At 36.8% G+C, this 15,981-nt stretch overlaps 1 long non-coding RNA gene across 2 annotated transcripts; it reads right to left on the reverse strand.

Annotated features, from left to right (window-relative positions):
• Positions 1 to 2,322: 2,322 nt before the first annotated feature.
• LOC128316101 (uncharacterized) lies at positions 2,323 to 15,469 on the reverse strand. 2 transcript variants are annotated; one of them, XR_008299610.1, is made up of 4 exons: positions 12,523 to 15,469; positions 8,049 to 8,140; positions 6,669 to 6,796; positions 2,323 to 3,580 (listed from the first exon to the last, which is right to left on the reverse strand). It is a non-coding gene; the product is annotated as an uncharacterized LOC128316101 (long non-coding RNA). The 2 variants fall into 2 exon arrangements; XR_008299609.1 differs by having other exon boundaries at positions 2,323 to 6,796.
• Positions 15,470 to 15,981: the final 512 nt, after the last annotated feature.

The raw sequence follows: 15,981 nt of genomic DNA on the forward strand, positions 1-15,981 counted from the left end.
ACATCAGCTTCAGGTGGATGCTTTTTATTTTATGTAAAAGTTGACTATTCTTCAGAGAATTGCATTAGCACATATTCACGCTAATGGTGGGTATTCTAACAACTAGTCAGTCACTGCCTGAGTCAGCTCTTCTAAAGTTGCTCTGAATGTTATTTTAATCTTCTATTTTTTATTTACCTTTCCATCCATTTATTGTGTCTCTCTACTAGTGAACCCAACACACCTGAATTTAACTTAAAATTCCTTCCTTTGCACTTCCTAAAGCATGTATCATGGTATTTGTTTCAAAGAGATACAGTTTGAGTATGAGACTGTTCGTTACCTTGCAACTTTGAATTGTGCTTTCCGTACAAAGAAGCGGGATCAATATTACATACTATGAATTGAAAGGACAACCAACTAATCCGAAAAACACCTTTACTTATCTTCAAACTGCCTGTTAGAAAAAAGTAAACACAAATGGTAATTTGAAAATGATAAATACCTTTAGTCAAGTGAAATTAATCTAAGTATTTTTTTTATATTGAGCAGAATTTCTCTAAGAAATGTATGCACCTATTTGTTTCATCCTTACAATTACCTTATAATGTAGGAATTATCCCATTTAATAGATTGAGACTCAGAACTTACTACATTTGCTCACAGTCAATTCAGCAAGTTTGTGGCAGAACTGGAGTTCACAATTCAGTGTGACTTCAAAGCCAATGATCTTTCTAACTGTACCCGCCCCCCCCCCACACGCCCCTAATAAAATCTGAAAAAGATAAAATAAAAATTGTTGAGTGAAGTTTTAATTATGCTCAAACTAAAAACAGAGCATGAGAGGCAAAATAAATCTTAGATAAAACCAACACAAACAGCACTGGCCTAGAAGTAGGGAGACCTTGGTTCTGGACTTTTTCTCATGCTGTACCTCTCCACTCTTCTAATACCTGGCTCATTAAAACCAGACATTAAATATTCATTGACTCACTCACGTCTAACTAAAGGGTACAAATAGAATCTTTAAAACAAAATTAATCAACCCACCATATGATAATAAAATTTCAATTAGCTAGAACAATTAGGAGATTGTTTAATATAACCTTTGGTTAACTAATCATGAATAGAAAATCCTTTTTGTAGATTCAACTTTGCTCTTGGACATCTATCTAAAACTCTTTTACTAAGCAGAGAAATTTTTATAGTACAGAAGAATTACTGAAGAACTTGTTATAGTAGATTCTGGGGCTCTATCTTAAAAGACTACACTTGAATTAAGAGATTATACACTATATGTGTGTGTGTAATTCTGGAGTGATTCTGATTCCGATCTTAAGATGAAACTGAGAAGCACTAAGTAAAGGATATAGAACATACTAAAGCCTTTTTTGATGACAAGACTTGACCACTTACCATTTTTTTTCTAAACCCCTGATGTTAAAGGCACAGAATCCTGGGCCAGATTCTAAGAGTCAATAACCCTGGCTTTTACCTTTGCCCTTTAAAGAAAGTGTATTTTAAAACTCCAAACGGAGGTTAATTGCCTTCTGATAAATTGAGGTTTTGAGATTTTCATTAGTCAGAATTAGGTGACATGGAATACAAAGTCACAATTGACATTACTAAAAGCAATGTTCGTGATACATCCTTCTTCAGGTTTTATCAAAAATATACGCAAGCATCACACATGGTATACGCCAAAACTACTTTTTCACACCTATTTGAGTAGCTCATAGGCTCACTTTATTCACGGTTACAACAAACAGTGCGTGATCAGTAGCCATGGTTGCTAATAGGTATTTTAAGAATTAATGTGTAAGTGACACAGTTTAAAATATATATTAAATAGCTGGCACCAAAATTCTTCTTAGAGAAAGAACATTTGTTTAGGAAAATATCCTGCTGACCCATTTGGGCGGGAATATTCATGTCAGAAGGGAAAAAAAGAAGAAAGGGAGGACTGAATTTCTCTGCATGAAAAATGTAAGAAATTTGGGGAAGGGGGTGTTCCTTAAGAATGGAGGAAGGGGGCGCCTGGGTGGCGCAGTCGGTTAAGCGTCCGACTTCAGCCAGGTCACGATCTCGCGGTCCGTGGGTTCGAGCCCCGCGTCAGGCTCTGGGCTGATGGCTCGGAGCCTGGAGCCTGTTTCCGATTCTATGTCTCCCTCTCTCTCTGCCCCTCCCCCGTTCATGCTCTGTCTCTCTCTGTCCCAAAAATAAATAAAAAACGTTGAAAAAAAAATTTAAAAAAAAAAAGAATGGAGGAAGGATGGAGAGGGATAAAGGTAAACAGTATAGCAAGGGCTAGAGTACCAGTTATAAGAAATAGCCAAGTTTTTTTTTTTAAGTATAGCAGTGTTTAATACAATTTAAAGTTATCTGTTTGGCTTAGATATAAACTTATTTTTATCTCTCCAAACATTCACTGAAGGTTGCTCTACTCTAAATGAAACTTATACTTTTCCTTTTAACCCCTTCTAAATTGTTCCATTTTTAATGTATGTATCATAAATAATGAAACAATAATATTCAAGTACTCTCTAAGCTCTTTAACATTTATTATCTCATTTAATCTTCAAAACAATTCTATAAAGTAGGTACTATTATTAGGTGCATTTTACAGATGAGGAAGCTGAATTCTAGAGAGGCTAAATAACTTACCTAAGATTACACAGGTAGTAAGTGATGGAGCCAGAATTCAAACACAAGACCCCATGCTCCTAATCTTTCCTGGTTCAAACATATGTTTGGAGCGAAATAGGCTCATCCATCCATTAACACATACATAAAATAAAGAGACATTCTAGTCTCTTTATTTGAATGCCTCTTTATTTAAACAAAATACATGTTTATAAAATAGGAATATTCAAAATATGAATAATATTCAAAATGTGGATAATACTGTTATACTACTATAATTTTCAAAATATTTTAAAATCACTAAAAGTAAAAGCACAGTAATAATAAATTCTGGGTTGGGGCACCTGGGTGGCTCATTCAGTTGAGTGACTGACTCAGTTTCAGCTCAGGTCATGATTCCAGGGTTGTGGGGTGGATGCTTGCTTACAATGCTCTCTCCCTCTGCCCCTCCCCCTCACTTGTGCTCTCTCTTTCTATATATAAAATAAAATTAAATAATAAAAATAATAACAATAATAAATTCTGGATATTGAATTCCCATTCCTCAGCATCTTTACTTCTATCATATTATCATCCTTGAAGAGTTAATCACTGATTAATTCACTAATAATTAATTAACAACTAATAATTGCTTACGCACTAGAGTATAATCTCAGTACTGGTTTTAAAATATGTTCAGAAATGTCTTGACACTCTTCCCTCCAAAAGGTGGATCCTAATTCCCCTCCTCTTAAATGTGAGCTGGACTTAGTGACTTACTTTTAATGTGATCAAAGTAATCACGTATAAGTTGGTCATGAAAGTCTTCGCAGCTTCGTCTTGCTCTGGATCTTAGATCACTTGCTCTGGGGGAAGCCTGCTGCCATGACATGAGGAAACTGCAAGCAGCCCTATGAAGAAATCCATGTGACAAGGACCTGAACCCTCCTGCCAACAGCCAGTGAGGAATTGGGGCCTCCTGCAACAGTGGTGTGTGTGAGCCACGTAGGAGGTGGATCTTCCAGTTGCAGCCAAGCCTTCAGATGACTGCAGCCCCGTGAGACACTTCAAGACAGAACCACCCAGCTAAGGCACTTCCAGTTTCCTGGGCCCACAGAAACTATGTAAGATAGTAAATACTTACTGTTTAAGTCATCTGCGTTTGGGAGAATTTGTCATGGTAGCCATAGGTAAGTAATAAACTCCCCATGTCAGTGATTATCAAAATGTGGTCCCAAGATCAGCAGCATCAGCATTTCCTAGGTACTTGCTGGAAATGCAAGTTCTCAGGCTCCACACTAGACTTATTAAATCAGGAACTCTGGGATTGAGGGGCTACAATTTGTTCTAACAAGCCCTCTAGATGATTCTAATGCATACTCATACTAAAGTTTGAGGGCCATTATGCTAAGTCTTCAGTAATTTGGCTAACAGTTAACCTCAAACCTCCTTAATACCAGCCCCAACTCCTACCTCCCAAGAAACCTGTATTTATTCTTGGAATATAGTATAATATTAGCATGAGATTGTAGACAAACCTCTTTCTCATGACAAAATATCAACTCTGAAAGGGCAGAGACTGCCTATCTCCACATTGTGCCCAGCACATAATAAGTGTTCAATAAAAATTAGTTGGATAATTATAAGAATGACTAAATACATAACCATTATTTGGTAAAGAGTAAAGTGAAGTCTTATCTTTTTTTTCTTTCCTATTTATCATCACTTGAACTTGAACTCTTTCAAAGTGACTTCAGCTAAGAACATCTGTTTGTTATGGTATCCATGGAGATGAGATGCTTGTAGTATATAAAAGTATAGATTAAAATGACTAAGCCTGACTTTACAACATATGCTCACTTAGGTGGTTTGTGAAGTTGTTCAACACAAACTGATAATCCATCAATTACCAGCCATCAACAATATGTCCCCCTAGTGATATGGTCCTTATTAAGGGCTGTTTGAATACCAAAAGAGGATTTGAGAAAGCTGGCAAATGCTAACATTTGCCTGACATTTGTTCTTATCATTCTAAAATATGTATTATTCATAAAATGGTAACTCTAATTGATTATATGAGTATACAAAAACTAACAGGTAGTGATATGAAGCTCTCAAAATAAGACAGTTCATAATATTAATTCTGTAGCATTTTTAATTAGCTAAATGAAAAGTCTGTATTCCAAGGATTTGGGGTTACAAAGTTAAACAATTTTCATTCCTACTGGACATATCAGAGCTTTTGATATACTAATGTGAAATGTGAATTTTCAAGAAGTGAATGTAATGAACGATTCTATTACATACAGCATAGAACCTTTGGGAGGAGCCACTTATAAAGCTAATACTCTAGAAAACACTGCCCTAGTGTAAATCTTTAATGATTTCTCTACTTCTTTGAATTTGAAATTTAAAGTGTATTGTTTGGTTTATAAAATATCTCTTCTGGTTATATTTAAATCTTTTAAATCAGTATTTCATATGCTTCCTATAAACTTAACTCAATATCATTCTTTCTCTATGTTATTATATATTCATTGATATTATGATTGTGTACAAAGTAATTTTTTTACTATAAAGTACAACTTGGTTGTTAAAATTACATTCCCCAAATCACATACATTCTCTATATATTATTAACTTAAGTAAAAACCATACAGAAATATTTTAACAACTACAACAGTTCAAAGGAACAATTATATAAAAATGACTGTGATAGTTAAATCCTTTGGGAGTATACTAATAATTTAATTATACTAATAATACACTAGGGCAATGACTTCCAATAATACTGTGTTCCAACTTCTGCACTGCAGCCTACACATTGTAGGTTGTCAGCCTCCTTCTCTGAGAACAAATATTCCACCCCATCCAGAGATGGGTCATGGAACCAATGTGGTACTCAGTAACCTGTTGCCATAGGCTACAATTAATTGGGCCAGATTTGGATACTACACTAAAGCTTGTCCAATCAGATTCTCTTTCCAGGAATTTGTATTTAGGATTAAACAATTCTAGCTTGTCTCTGCTGGTGGTAAAAACTGAGCCCATATAAATTTGGGAACTTTGGGGTTCTATTTAGATGAAAAAGAAAACTTTAGACTATTTAGATGAAAAAGAAAAAAATCAATCTGTGGAGAAAACCAATAAAACATACACTCCAAGGGAAGTGTGCATGATCTTAGAAAGGTGCTTCCTAATTACCTATTTTATAAAACTATGGCACTTGTTTATAATGGATACTTGGCAGAATTAACAAAGAAAAGTCCCTTCAGTTTGTAACTACTTACCTAAAATAGAACAGTATGGTTACAAAGTAATAGATAAATTGTGAGTCACAGGATCATACTTAGAAACTTCTAGTTTAACATAAATAAAAATAAGTAAACAAATAAAAATTCTCCATTCTCCAAGGTCAAAGTTTCCAAGATCCTACATTTTGGAATCTTTGCCCACATCTAAAGCAATGGCCCCATCTTTGTAGATGGCTTTGTGGCTGAGTCAGAAAAGAACTCACATGCTGCTCTCTGACCCTCTATGGGCAGATCTGATTATAGGTAATGGGCCCTTTGTAAAGAAAAACTCACTTCTGTGTTTTTCTCTTTTACTCTCACACTGCTACCACACTCACAATACTTCTGACACCCATCGTATGCAGTTTTTTTTTTCTCATATGAAGCAATTTTCTGTGATACTAGCTGTGTGTCCTATAATTCAATTAAACTCTGACACTAACTAGAGTTAGTGCAGACCCTACAGGTTAAGAGGTCAGTCCTGCAATACTGCCCCCAATTTTAGATGCCAATTGTAAGTAGTAGGATCCCAGGTTGCCCACAACTTCTGTCCAACTTAGCTACATATTGGAGGTTCCCATGATCCCCCTTCTCAGATTCAATCATTTGCTAGAATAGCTCACAAAACTCAGAGAAACACACAGGTCTACCAATTTATAATATGATAAAGGATATGATTAAAAAAACACAGATGAATAGTCAGATGAAGAGATACATAGCACAAGACCTGAGAAGATCTCAAGCATAGGAGATTCATTCTCCATGAAGACATACCTCCTTCCAGCAGTAATGTATTTGCCAACCCAGCAGCTCCATGAATCCTGTACTGTGGTGTCATCACATAGGCATGATGGAATACTGTTTCCAGCCTCTCTCCTGTCTTCAGAGAATGAAGGGTGGTGCTGAAAGTTTCAAACTTCAAATCGTGACTTGGCCTTTTTGGCGACCGGCCCCACCCAGGAGTCCATCGCAAGTCAACTCATTAGAACAAGACATTCCAATTATCCAGGAAATTCCAAGGAATTTAGGAGCTCTGTGGCAGACACTCTTACTGCTCGGGAGATTGATTACAAAGGTCTTAAGAGCTCTGTGTCAGAAACTAGGGTCAAAGATAAATATTAGGACAAAAAGATTCTCCTAGCACCCCATTTACAAGGGTTTTGAGAGCTCTGTGTCAGGAATGGGGATGGGGGGGTAGAGAACAATATATATATTTGTTATTATTTTACAGCCATTCTGGAACAAGCCCCACCATCCTATGAACTGCCTGTGACTGATATGGCCCATGGAGAAAGCTAAAGTTAAAACCTAGAGACATTCTTTGTTATAGAGGGGGTGGATACTGAAAGTATAAATGACCTGATATCTGAGATTTCAACTCTTTCTGACTCATTAGTGTATGATAACCATTTGGGTTAAAAAAAATCAAATAATTCATTTGAAAGACCAACTATGCAGTGAGCAATCTGTGGATGGAAATCTGTGTGGTTAAGGTAACTGAGTATCATAATTTTTGTTTACCTTTTTTATTAGTTCAACAGGACTGTACTATGATGTGATAATAAACAACTTCTAAAATGTAGCAACTTAACCCATTTAATTTTTCCACACTAAATATGAAAAGAGGAACACAGGAGATTTCAATACTATCATGAAGTCCCTAAGAAACCCAGGCTGTAGGGGTGTCTGGGTGGCTCAGTTGGTTAAGCATCTGACTTCGGCTCAGGTCATGATCTCGCAATCAGTAAGTTCGAGCCCTTTGTCAGGTTCTGTGCTTACAGCTCAAAGCCTGGACCCTGTTTCAGATTCTCTCTCTCTCTCTCTCTCTCTCTCTCTCTCTCTAAAATAGATAAACATTAAAAAGGAAGGAAGGAAGGAAGGAAGGAAGGAAGGAAGGAAGGAAGGAAGGAAGTGAGGGTAGGAGGGAAGAAAGAAAGAAAGAAAGAAAGAAAGAAAGAAAGAAAGAAAGAAAGAAAGAAGGAAAGGAAGGAAGGAAGGAAGGAAGGAAGGAAGGAAGGGAGTGTGGGAGGGAGGAAAAAAGAAAGAAAGAGACTGAAAGAAAGAAAGGAAAGAATCTCCATCTTAGCACAGAGTTTCATGATCATCACAGCAGGGGACCACCATAAAGTGCAGACAGGCTCTTACTACTCCCACCTCTGGTTGATACATAGCACTTCTGCTCAGATTTCATTAGCCAAAACATGTGACATAGTCCACCGGGGTGAGACTTTCAATCCTTCCATTGCCTGGAAGTAGAATGGAAAATCTGTGAATACATTATGACATATTTTGCATTTGAGCACCTGACAATTCACATTACTTAGTAAGAAGTAGGAAAACACTCAGGCTCCTTCCATGGTTTCTTCTCACTTAAAGCTCAATTCTGGCCCAAATATTTCTACTCATAGCCAGCACCTCAAACATTTCTGAGCTAGTTTCTTATGATACAGAGGAATCTACTAAGGGATTCTGGCACAGGAACTAGCAATATTTCAAATATCAGGGGAAGATGATTTGTGTAAGCAAGGGAAATAGCGAGGATCTGCTTTTTACAAATATCTTCTACCCCCAAAGTTCATCAGTTTTGCATCTTTAGATTAAAAGGGCATTTAAAAAAAAACATTTACAATTAAAAAGGCAATGTATGCTCAGAAATTTCAAAAATAACAGAAAAAAATCAAGACGAGTAAGAGTACTCCTTTTTACCAGCTAGAAATATACATTTCTTATTATAGAGAATTTCAAAACATATGCAAAAGTACCTAGGCATTTAATAATGATACAATGGAATTAACATGCACCAATCTTTGTGCAAATCTTTAAGTATTTATCAGATGGAATTAATACAAATATATTAACAATCAAAAAGCGCGGAAATTTTGTTAAAGTCCTTAATACATATTGCTCACTTGTGAAATCCACAAAGCTAGGGAATTTATCTTATTTGCCTCTGTGTCAGCAAAGTCAGAAAAGTAACTGGCACATGGTAGACATTCACTAAGAATGTGCCAAATGAATGAATGAATATATCGCCAAGGGGCTTTCCCAAATAAACTGTACATTCAAATACAATTATTCCCACAGAAAGTTAAGTCTATCACTTGTCACCATCTTGGTCTGATTCATTATTTAGGTAATTTATTTCTTCCTGATACTTAGTAAAGGAATAGGTATATTTAATGACAGTCATTTCCTGGTAAGTAGTACATGGGAGAAGGATACAAATTTACCTTCCCTCCAATTCCCTCCAAAATTTCCCTGGAATCTTAGCACTCAACCTTAGGACTCAACAACTCTTGCAGCAAGAAAAAAATATATACTCAATTTGTTGAAAATATTTATATTCTCCTAAAACCTGGGTAGGAAACATGTACTTATAGAGATATATAGGTAATATAAGTATCTGGTGTGTGTGTGTGCGTGTGTGTGTGTGTGCGCGCGCGCGTGTGCCTGCTAATGGCTTACAATAACATCAATTACATTTTGTCTCAGATTAAAAATTGTTCATACTCCTCAAACTGATCTACAACAAAATGCATATACTGTTTCCCACGAAGCCCTATGACTCCAGAACAGTCTTTGACAAATTCTTTAGCCTGCCTGGCTCGTTTTTTTCTAATAATACAAATGAAGTATACATGTAGTATACTTGTATACAAAGTAGTACTTTGATATAGAGCTTCTATATCTCAGTTCTTAAATTAAGGCCTTTCACAGAGCTTTTAATAATGCAGTCCCATGCTTCTAGAATTACAGGCAAAGTTAAAAATCATTTGTCCTTTGCCTTTCAACAAATTCCAGTTGTCTCTTCTGTGTACATGTTAATTCTACTGTTAATGGAGGCGATGCACGTGCATACACCGTGGAATCTGTCTCTAAATCACACATTAATCTTTAGCTACATAACTCTGGCTCTTGTTCAAATGATACATGTGCCTCAAATACACTCTGTATGTCTGTTATTTCTTGTCTGAATATTAAAATTTATTCATGTATTTTTAGTAGCTATTGTAACATTTTGGCCAACAAATTTTCTTATTATTGTTGTACATGTGTTGAGTTTTAACTGGGTGCTAGATGAAACCATAAACATTTCCTGATTTATTATAATGCAATTAGAATGTAAATTCAACTCCCGACCAGGTTATATTTGTTTTTGAAAATGAAAATTTTCTGTTGTTTTCCACCTGGTTAAACATATGCAGTAAAGAGAAAACATAATGCAAACAAAATAAATGTAAGTAACCCGGTTGCTTGTTTCTGTATCAAATCATGGTTATCTTTACAGAGTAAAAAAAAAAAAAACGTCTTAACACATGCATTTTTAAAAACCCAGTTAAATGACATCATGTTTGGTTTACTTACACTAAAAATATTTTATTAACCATATTAACTTTTGAAAGTGGCCAGCTAAATAATTTTGCATCATTTTTATATAAATCCTAATTAATGTTCTATAAATTGATGTTCATGTAAATCTAGCAATTAGCCCTTTCTCAGGAGAATCCTATCCATCTTCATCTTCACATTGTTTGTCTTTCCACTTCTCCAGAATGTTTCCTCAAAAGGTGAAAAAAGAAAGATAATCCTGAAACATGTAAAATATAGCAAAGCCAAAACTCATACGCTTTGAGATGAGGAACAATGATCATTTTTCTCCTTAGCTGTTCTCTTATTCTGGAGTCACATCCCTCCAGTTGAGAGCAACTTACCAATTAAATATAATTCCATCTATTTGCATCTTAAGCTGTGGATATTCAGTCAATGAAAAGTTCAAATGTCAAGAACATGTTAGGCCTGTTTTTCACCTTCCCTTCAGTCCCCTTTCTTCCCCTTTCCTTCCTGAGAAAAGTAAAGGCAGACTGAAGTCTTCATATCCTCAGGCTGTCACTTAAGGGAGCTCCCTCGTAGTGCAGCAGGATTTGTCAATTCTTTTGGATACAGTCCAGAAAGTCCTTGGCCTCAGCCAGAGTCTCTAGGCATAAAATCCACTTTCTGCAAAAACTTCAGACCATATGGGACTCAAACACAATATCAGACCCTTCACCTAGCCCCATTCTTCAGCCTTCTAATATCTGACACAGTGGCCTAGATGGACTGTGGCTTCATCCCAATTTCAGGATTCCTTAAAAAGCTCACAATTTCCTAGGCTATGTCTTGAGAAGCCAAGACTAATGCTCCCTTCACCAGGAATCTGGGTGTTTCTATCACCCTTAAATTCTGCCCAAAACACCCCTCCCTAAATTCAAACCCCAAGGTAGGGAACCAGAATGTTCATTTCTGATCTACCAGTTTCCTTTCTCTCTCCCCTTCCCAGTAAAGAATTTTCTACTTTCCCTTCCCATCACACCAGGACTGCTGCTAAAATGTATATTTCTTCTTCCCTATTCCATGTATGGCATTTGCCCTTCTCCTCCCTTAATCCTTGCTAAAATACTTATTCCTTGCTAAAATCATCCCGACTTTACTCAAGTATGAGTCAGGGGTGTGTTTTAGGAAAGCCTGTGTCTCTCTTCATCTTCAGAGTACTATTTGGATTAAGGCAACGCTGATGATTCCATTTCTCTGGCTACTTAGTTTAGAGATGACATTATGCAATTACGGGCATTGAGATGTAAGGAGAATGTGCTGGGGACTTCTGGCAAAAGGTTCCTTTCTTAAAAAGGGACATGAATACAGATGTCCTCTTCTGCAGCCTTTGGGTAATGTTTATGAGGACATGAGGCCTGGAACTGGTGCAGTCAGTTATCTTGCACCTAAAAGGAGAGGGGCCAACATGCTACAAATTGCAGCCCAGAATGAGGATAGGAAACCCAGGTCCTTAATAATGTCACTGAGCCATTGAACAAGATACCCCACTTATTAACCAACCATCTCGAGATTTCTTTTTGTGTATGAGAATATTTCCTCATGGTCAAACACTTCCGGTTGGCTTTTCTCTTACTAACTGATTATATCTTCCCTGAAAACAGAGGCCAGATGAAGGAAACTATATGAAATATAATTAAAAAGTAACCCCATAACAAATATATAGTATCCCTTATCAAGTGCTGTGAGAACTATGTAGTATCGCTTCAAATTCTCTCTGAAGGGGCTCAACTACAAGAGTTATTGGTGAAGTCAGGTTCCTACCCAGGAGCAATGAGTCCCAATTAGCTACGTGGATAGTACTGTGGCTCAACTAAACCTAGCCTTTATTAATAAACAGTGTCCAAAGTGCCATTAGTCCCCATCTGATGGCATCTTTGATAGAACCCCAGATGTCCACAGTGCTTGAAAGAAAACTTCAGAGAGTTCTCACTCAGATCAAAAAAGGCAAGAGATAACTGATTTTTTTTACACTGCCCTCAATTTTTTTGTTTGTGCTTTTGTCAGTTATAAATATACATAGTTTAAGAAGTTGATGACCTCTACAAAGTTTTCACTTAAAAAACACAAAAAGGCAGTGTCTCTTCCCTACCATCATATCCTGCTTCTCAGAGGCAACCACTCTCAGCTCTTTAAATTGAATCTTTTGGTGTTCAATTAAAAATCTTTCAATAATATGATAATGTATTTGTTTGCCAGGATTGCTGTAACACAGTATCATAGCCTGGGTGGCTTAAGTAACAGGAATTTATTTTCTTACAGTTCTAGAGGCTAGAAGATCCAAAATCAAAGTGTCAGCAGGTTCCGTTTCTCTTAAGGCATTTCCCCTTGGCTTGCAGACATCCACCTTCTCTGTGTGCCATCTGTGAGAAGGACATGCTGAGTCCACACATGGTCTTTTCCCTGTGTCCATGCATCCCTTGTGTTTCTCTCTGTATGTCTTAATCTCTTCTTCTTACAAAGATACCAGTTAGATTAGACTGGGGTGCATCCTAAGTGTCTCATTTTAACTTAATTACCTGTTTAAAAGCATGTGTGGCAAACTCCCCCCACATACAGGCTTCCCTATAGTTGTAAGGTAATGGGGGTTAGGGCTTCAACATATGAGTTTGTGGAGACCCCGTTTAGTCCATAACAGATAACATAAATTGAAAATATTTATATAGTAGTTACTATATAGCAGTATGGTGATGTTCTAAACTCATGTTTGTATTATCCTCACAATAACCCTGTGTAATATGTATTATTACTATGATCTCCATTTTATGTAGAAGTACTGATATACAGAGAAGTAATTCGCCCAATCATACTGCTGGAAAGTAGCAGAGTCACAATTCAAACCTAGGTAGTCTGGACCTGGTTTATGCTCTTATTACTAAAGTACACTCCATTCTTACATTGCTAGTTCTATCTATAGAAGAGGAACATTATTTCTCTTTCTAACTCCAGCAAATACACATGCAGGAGCATATACACACATGTGTACAAAACACACTTTCCTTCATCCTCCCAATATGATTTCATAAATTTTGGTTAGGTCAGTGTTCAAATTTACCTTTTATGATGTGTTTTTTATAGTCAAGCAATAAAGAACATTATTACTACTTTTTTTTTCTTGCATAGATTTTCATTTCCCTGGAGTTAATAATGGAATTATTTTTACTTTTGCTTAGTTTTCTACGTAGTTATCACAAATTTAATCCCAAATTCCCTGAGAATTATTAGATCTCTTCTCAATGTTTTATTCACATCAGGTATTCTAGTAATTTGATCTTCCTGAATAATTTCCACCACCCCTTTCTGACCTGCTCTAATCTGGCTATCACTCCCTAAGCCTAGAGCTAGCATCTTGGTATTGCTCTTAATCCACATCATAGAGATTTTGCCTTGCTTCTGTGTTGATGGTTCTTTCATGAACATCATGTCTTTAAGTTTTTTGTTACACTCCGTCCTTTTAGGGAAGTATATCTTCCAGGAGCTTCCAGAAAATACAAGCAGAGAGGTAAATTTTTTGAGAACTTGTGGGTCTGCAAATGTCTTTATTCTATCTCACACTTTATTAATAGTTTAGCTAGGTATAAAGTAGTAGCTTAGAAGTCATTTTTCTTCACCATTTTAAACCTATAGACCTATAGTCTTCAAGTTTCCAGTGTTGTTAAGAAGTCATTCTGATTTGCAGTATTTTTTATGTGACCTATATATTCTCCCTAGAAGCTTCCAGAATCTTCTTTATGCCCCTCAGGATTCTGAAAGTTTGCTGTGAGATGCCCTATATTCATAATTGGGCCACGTACTCAACCTGGAAACTAATTCTTAAGTTCTGAGAAGTGTTATTGAATTATTTTACTAATAATTGTTTTCCCTTTATCCTCCCCATGACACCACTTCTCTGTTCTCTTTGAAACTTCTTTTATTCAGATGCCAGATAATGAGACTGACCTTCAAAACGTCTTTTCTTTCCTCTTTGTCTTTTTCTTCTACTTTCTGAGATTTTCTCAACTTTATCTTTCAACTTACATATCAAGTTTTTTCATGTCTGCCATCATATGTTTTCTTTAATTTCCATAAGCTCTTTTATGTTCATTCAATGTTTCTTCTATGGTATCTTGTTTTTATCTCAAGGATTTAATATCTTATATACCTGAAGTTATTAATCTTTTTCTTCCCACTTTTTTCTATTGATTCATTTTGGATCCTGTTGTAAGTAGGGTTTCCTGAGACTGAGATTTAGGGGCAGATTGTTAATTGGGGAGTGCCTTCAAGAGAAATAACCTTAAGAGACTAAGAAACTGAATTGTGAGGCACTTCCAACAGGAAATCCCACGGGGAGCTCTGGAGCTAGGATGATGCTTTAGAGGCGTTCCTAATTGAGGCAAAGGAAACACACCTTTCTGCCCATGACTCAAACCCTAAATCTCAGCCAGACTGCATATGGGCTACTCTGGGGAAGAGATGTAACCCTGAGGTAAACTGACACTATGTAGCCGCTCTGCTGTGAGCCTTTAAGTCAACATTAACAGCAGGTGAAGGAAAGAATGCCTCAGTCCTTGAAGGGCAGAGCTAAGCAGTGCAGCACAGCATCCACTATAGTCTTTATCTCTCAAGTTAAAAGCTCTCCTTTAGAACTTAGTGATCTTGGTTCTTTTCATATACAGAAGTAGAGATACTAAAAAGTTGTTTAAAACCTCTAAGTTCATGGCACAAAAACAGACACATAGACCAATGGAATAGAATAGAAACCCCATAACTAGATCCACAAACGTATGGCCAACTAATCTTTGACAAAGCAGGAAAGAACATCCAATGGAAAAAAAGACAGTCTCTTTAACAAATGGTGCTGGGAGAACTGGACAGCAACATGCAGAAGGATGAAACTAGACCACTTTCTCACACCATTCACAAAAATGAACTCAAAATGGATAAAGGACCTGAATGTGAGACAGGAAACCATCAAAACCCTAGAGGAGAAAGCAGGAAAAGACCTCTCTGACCTCAGCTGCAGCAATTTCTTACTTGACACATCTCCAAAGGCAAGGGAATTAAAAGCAAAAATGAACTATTGGGACCTCATGAAGATAAAAAGCTTCTGCACAGCAAAGGAAACAACCAACAAAACTAAAAGGTAACCAATGGAATGGGAAAAGATATTTGCAAATGACATATCGGACAAAGGGCTAGCATCCAAAATCTATAAAGAGCTCACCAAACTCCACACCCAAAAAGCAAATAACCCAGTGAAGAAATGGGCAGAAAACATGAATAGACACTTCTCTAAAGAAGACGTCCAGATGGCCAACAGGCACATGAAAAGATGCCCAACATCGCTCCTCATCAGGGAAATACAAATCAAAACCACACTCAGGTATCACCTCATGCCAGTCAGAGTGGCCAAAATGAACAAATCAGGAGACTATAGATGCTGGCGAGGATGTGGAGAAATGGGAAACCTCTTGCACTGTTGGTGGGAGTGCAAACTGGTACAGCCGCTCTGGAAAACAGTGTGGAGGTTCCTCAGAAAATTAAAAATAGACCTACCCTATGACCCAGCAATAGCACTGCTAGGTATTTACCCAAGGGATACAGGAGTACTGATGCATAGGGGCACTTGGACCCCAATGTTTATAGCAGCACTCTCAACAATAGCCAAATTATGGAAAGAGCCTAAATGTCCATCAACTGATGAATGGATAAAGAAATTGTGGTTTATATACACAATGGA

The sequence above is a fragment of the Acinonyx jubatus genome, chromosome A1, assembly GCF_027475565.1.
Source record: "Acinonyx jubatus isolate Ajub_Pintada_27869175 chromosome A1, VMU_Ajub_asm_v1.0, whole genome shotgun sequence".
In the NCBI taxonomy this organism is placed as follows: Eukaryota; Metazoa; Chordata; class Mammalia; order Carnivora; family Felidae; genus Acinonyx; species Acinonyx jubatus.